Raw genomic sequence first — 5888 nt, forward strand, 5'->3', positions numbered from 1 at the left:
TTTCTTTTGGTGATGAGGCCATCTTCAGTTGCCTCATCGTCTTCTTCTTCATCCTCATGAACCACCTGAGGGGTTTTCCTCTTAGGCTTCCTGAGGATGAGCTTCTTGCGTTGTTGGGCGGGCAAGGCCTCTGAAGGAGCTGGGCCTTTAGGGGGCGATCTGCCCTGGGCAGCGGCGATCTCCACCACCGAGTTGGGCACAGTCTGGGAGCCCGATGCCAACCCATGGGCTCGGGCGAGCGCCCTCAATTCAGCCAATTTTCCTTTGCCCAACATGAGATCTGCATAATACGAAGGTATACAAGTTAGTTCAGAGACAAAAATGAACACATGAATAAGTATGCAAATGAGGCAAACAAGTGGTGCAGAAAATGAAACCCAAGTCTTGTGCACAACAAACAAGACGCCCAACAACAGTTAACAGAGGTACAACACAGGGCAAAGACTTAAGCGTTGAGATAAGCACTAACCTATGCGAGCCTCGAGTTGATCTTCGAAGAACTCGAAGGAGATAAGCGCAGTGGTGAGGAAAGTGATGTTGGCGTCTGCCACGCTCTTCCAGAAGAGGCACAGATCTTTGTCCAAGGCGCCCATGTTGTCGGGGCTCCTTGGCCTCCTGAAGCTTCCCTTAGATTCTTTATTTCCCTCGTTCACCCAGTACAAGGGAAAACCGTCGAGCAGTGAAGCGTCCTGGTCGTTTGGGCGCACTTGGACGAATTTGCCCTTCCAATCCTTGTAAGATTGCTGGAAGATAGAGAGGATCGACCTCCCAGCAATCCCGTTCAGGCTCACCCAAAGGCGATCTCCTGGATGCTTAGCTTCAAAGAGAAAAAGGAAAACGTCCACTGACGCTGGCAGTCCTAGATGTGCGCACATGATCTGAAACGCCCGCACGAATGCCCAGCTGTTGGGATGGAGCTGGGCGGCGGCGATGTCGAGCTCGGTTAGTAGCTCCCTTTCAAAACGAGTGAAGGGAAACCTAAGTTTCACCTTCTTGAATAAAGTGGTGTATACAAAGCAGAACAACTCGTCGTTGTTCCCTCTGTCGTCTGCGCAAACTGGCACGTCGGGGGGGCAAGGTAGCACCATCAGCTTGTCATCGTGCTCCTTGTGGAACGACAGGTGGGGTTCGTCCCCTTTCTTCAATCGAAGAACTGCCCCAGCAGAATTTACTGAGGAAGTTTCCTTCATCAAAGTCGAAGTAGCCCATGGGTATAGCATCTTATAGTCTGGGGTAGGGATGGAGGCTCCTCCGACGACCGGTGGAGTAGCCTGAGCCGGGTTGGGGCGAGAGGTTGCAGGCCTCTCAGCCTGGGAAGAGGGAGCACCAGGTGCTCGCGTTGGGTTATGCGCTTGTGATGGAGGGTTTTGTGACGAAGGGGGAGGATTCGCGGTTATCTTTGTACGAACCATTGCGGGAACTGCAAAGGAAAAAGTAAAAAGAGGTGAGTGAAGGTTGCAGAGGTTGATCTGATTGTGAACAAAGGACGAAAATGAACGAACGAAAGTTCGTTGTGATGGAAGAAATGGAAGACGAAACCCTAAGTTACGAGAAGGGAGAAGCAGAAGAAACAACCCACAGCGTATGCACCAGGCAGTTAATGGATGATGTGAATCGGTTAAAATGCAGGAAAACTCAACAGAAGAAGTAAAGGGGGTACCTTTTGATGATCAGACGAACGCTGAAGAAAGTTGAGGAATCAGAAGGTTGAAGAGCTTCGTGGGTTTTTTGCAGAAGAAACTCAGAGCGTTTGAAAAGGCAAAGAGGTGATGGAACAGTAGAAATGAAATGGGTTTAAGGGTTTTTCAAATGATTTTTGGAAGCGTAAACGACAACTAAAGATGACCGTTGATGAAGCCACGTGTCGAGCGATTTGAAGAGTGTTTGGTGGAGCGTTAGGAAAGCAGAAAGTACAAACGCTTGGGATTCTGCGCCAGCGCCACGTAGATCGGTAGTGACGTGACTCCTTTAGTCTTTTCGCTGGACAAGTCTTCGCTTCAGACTGGGGGGCTTGTGTACCGCCCTGGTAGTCGGAAGTAATGACGTGGCATCAAGCTATTGTATAGGCGTGTTGGATGGGACACCTGGCTGGCAGAAGGGAAGGAAGTCGGGGGGCTCGTGTAGTCGCCAGTTATTAAGTTGGCGTGCTCCGATCTCCAGCATACCTAAATCGGCGGTCACCAGGTTGAAGATGAAGTCGCCAGATGTGAACCCAGGAGACCAAGTGATTAGAGATCGCCGAAGCAGGGACATCGCCAAAGATGAAGCCAGATAGTCTTTCCCAGCGGGCCAGAGGATGAGCTCGGGAGATAGCACCCTTGAACGTACACGGAGAACCAAGAAGAGTAGATCATGAAGGCGGCCGGCGAGACCACGGGGAAGGTGTGTACGAAGGCACCCGAACTCGCCACCCAGAAGAGATCACACTCCAAGGCAACTATGCACTGAGTTGCATAGTGCATAAGTAACACTTAGCCAAAATCCTGAAGAGTAAGAAGTGGCGCCCAAGTCAAGGATGCTCCAGATGATGGCACGTGTACAGCTGGATACGAGCCACGTGTCCAGATGTGTAACTGCCAGGAAAGAGAAAGTGCTCAGGTATATAAGAGTTTCCAACGAACTTTGAGGTACGCACGCGTTTAGATTACTTCTTTACAACTGCGAGAACGAGAGTACGCTGAGAGAGAACTTTGCACGGTTCCTTTAGAGTTCTTGAGTTTTTCTCTTAGTAATTGGTGGTTCAGTCGCTGACTTGGGCGTCGGAGCGTGATCGGCCGCAGCGGCGCCGTTCTGTCTTTTGCAGGTTCTTGAGGTGAATCACGGTGAAGGACGGAGGCTAACACGGCGCAGAAGTCGATCCAAGTTTGATGAGGCAAGGCTCCAGCGTTTTGGTCAACAGGCAGGATCAAGTTAAAACCTGTGTAACTGTGAAAAAGCGTACCTTGCTAGGGTTCTTCGTGCCCTTTATATAGGTGAAAAACTAGGGTTTACCTTTGTGTTGTTGCTATTATCTAGGGTTCCTTGGAGAAGGTTCTTGCGCCGCCATCCTTAGGATCTTAGCGTATCTGGCCCATGGACTTCCCTTATCTAGAGTGCAATGAATAACCTTGCGGCCACTTGGGCTCTAACTTAGGCACTGTATTTCTCGCGCCATCATACTATTTGGGTGCCCTAATTAATCACGTGTCATGCATGCAGCCTTGCTAGGAGATCTTTAATGAGCACGTGGGCATTGTCACGTGCCCCTTTGACTTGATCGTTTATTCTGTGCGGAGTGTCCCACAGCGCCGCCACCCAACTTAGGGTTATTCCATCGTGTGGGCCCTTTTCTCTGCGAAATGCCTCGGGCGATGTCTTATTGGGGCGACGTCCTTCCGTGAGTTGACTTTGACTTTGACCTTTTGTTGATCACCCCTGGACGGTACAACAATCAAGTCCTTCAATTCTACTACGAAATTGTGCCTTGGTGGCACATTCTCCCTTGCATGCCCCCTAGTCTGGGACTTCCTGGGCTCGTAAGGCTACTGCTTCGCTGAGGTCCTCTTCTTTGTCGTTGCCTCATGCACCCTCAGGGGTTGAGGTCGACCTGGTGCTCGTGGGCGTGTGGGAACAACGCACGTGCGCTTCTCGTTGACTTCTCCTCCGCGACAATATGAGCCACCGCTCGACCCCTTATCTCGCCGAAAGTTTTGGGGCGGTTCCTGATGAGCGATTCGCTGAAGGGTCCCGGCACGATCCCCTTCCTGAACGCATGCACCATCATGGTTTCATCCTTGGTGTTCAGCCTCACCACCTGTGCCCCAAAACAATTGAGGAACTCCTTCAGGGACTCTCCCTTCTACTGTCTTACGTCGAAGAGATCGTAAGAAATGGGTGGAGAAGCCGGATTCGCGATGTACTGCTCTCTGAACAACTTAGAAAGTTGCGCGAACGACGTCACATGGCCATCAGGGAGGCTGATGAACCAATCCATCATCATTCCCACCAGTGTGCTCATGAATAGCCTGCATCGCACCGCGTCAGAGCCCCCCAACCAACATCATCTGTGTGTGGAAGGCCGTGAGATGAGCCTCTGCGTCCTCTACCCCTGTGAAGGTGGCTTTGGGCCCCACGAGCGTGGCTGGTATCACAGCGTCCATGATCGTCTGCGAGAAGGGCATTGGGAAATCCCTGGGTGGTGTCGTAGGTTCTTGATCTTCCACCTCACGTTCCCCTTCCTGATTCCGCAACCCCCTGCGCAATTCTTCGTTAGTTCTTTGTAATTCTTCATTCCTTGCTAGCGACGCAGCCAGATCAATATGGATGTGTTCTTGATCTGCTCTTGATGCAGCCACCGTTTCTTGGAGTGCCTGCATCGTTTCCATGATCTGTTGCAGGGTGAGGCTTTCGCCTCCATTCAGTGCAACAAATCCTTGCCTCGTGTTTCTCATCTTGATGGATCTTCCTTGTTCTTGCGAATGGGACATTGTTTTAAATCGTGTCCCACGGTGGGCGCCAAATGTTCCTGCCGGTTGACTTTGATTGCCTTCGTACGTTTACATTGATCACACGCCCAATTATCTCTGCCTTTGTTCGTGCCTTTCTCTGATCAAACACCTGAAAATGCAAAGACACAGGGCACCCTAGAGGTCGTTTGCACTCCGACGTTCAAGTCAGTATAGGGCTAGGAAACACCCAGACTTAGCTGTAAAAAGCTCTGTGTGTAATCTGTGTGTGTGTTGCGTAAAAACTTGCGTCAGAAATGGCGTACCTTATTAGGTTTGATACTACCATTTATATACCCTAGGGTTTCTGCTGTTTCCACTAACCGCAATTAGGGTCATTGAGGGTGTGCCTTAACGCTGCTATCACCCACTCTTAGGGAAATCTAGCGTGTAAGGCTCCCTCACTGGAGTGCAACCTCTGACGGGATGACCACCTGGGTACCAACTTGTGCACCTAATCTTTGGGGTCATCCATCCTGGGAGTGCCCTAGCTGTTCACATGCCATGCATGCAGTTTACCCCTGGGACGTAACCCTCACGGGCCTTATCTCTCCCAGTGGTTCTTTACTCGTGCTACGCCTGAACGCGTCATCCACGCCACAAGCATGGAACCCTCGTAATCTAGGTTTCTCCCTAACTGATAACTGGTGTGTTGTCTGGGATCCACCTCTCGTGGCCCAGCTCCATTGTTTGACTCGCCAAGGTTTGAGGACACGTCAGCATATCCTGATGACCGAGGCCCGACCACTCCTCGATCCTCTGGGCGTACTGTTTGCGAGGCACCCTGGGCGTACCGCTTGTGGGACTCACCTTACATGACCGAGGCCTGACCACTCCTCGACACCCTGGGCGTGCCGTCTACAAGGCGCTGGCCCATGCCGCTCGAGGGACCCAACTTACGTGGTCCCACGTCTACTAGCAGTCAGCGACGCCCAAGGACTGGTCGGTACACCGACCGATAGCAGAAGTAAAGACTTGTATCCTTAACGGTCGCTCATCGCGCCGACTTGGTATAGGCACCGATCAGCTTCCTGGTGGGAAGCTTCCTCGGGAGTTCATCTAAAAAAGAGAGAATCTCTATCTCATCGGCACTCCCCGTCAACCTCGGCCACTCCTTAAAGTCGCGAGGTTGGCTAGTCCAATAAAGAGGAAACCTGGACCAACTATTATCCTCGAAGAAAAAGGTCGTCGCCTTTGGCCGAGTGATAACCTTAACAAACCTCTCTTTGAATCTCTTATAAGAGACGAAGAAGGAGTTGAAGAGAACACTCCCTGACCGACTAATCAGGGAGTGCCAAGAGACAGGACTGGCTGGGTGAGAGGTGTAGTAGGAGAGAAAAGAAGAGGGAGAAGGGTGAAGGCGTAGGACGTCACACAGCAGGCGAAAGGCCTGAATGGACGCCC

Source organism: Phaseolus vulgaris, chromosome 8 (assembly GCF_000499845.2).
Source record: "Phaseolus vulgaris cultivar G19833 chromosome 8, P. vulgaris v2.0, whole genome shotgun sequence".
In the NCBI taxonomy this organism is placed as follows: Eukaryota; Viridiplantae; Streptophyta; class Magnoliopsida; order Fabales; family Fabaceae; genus Phaseolus; species Phaseolus vulgaris.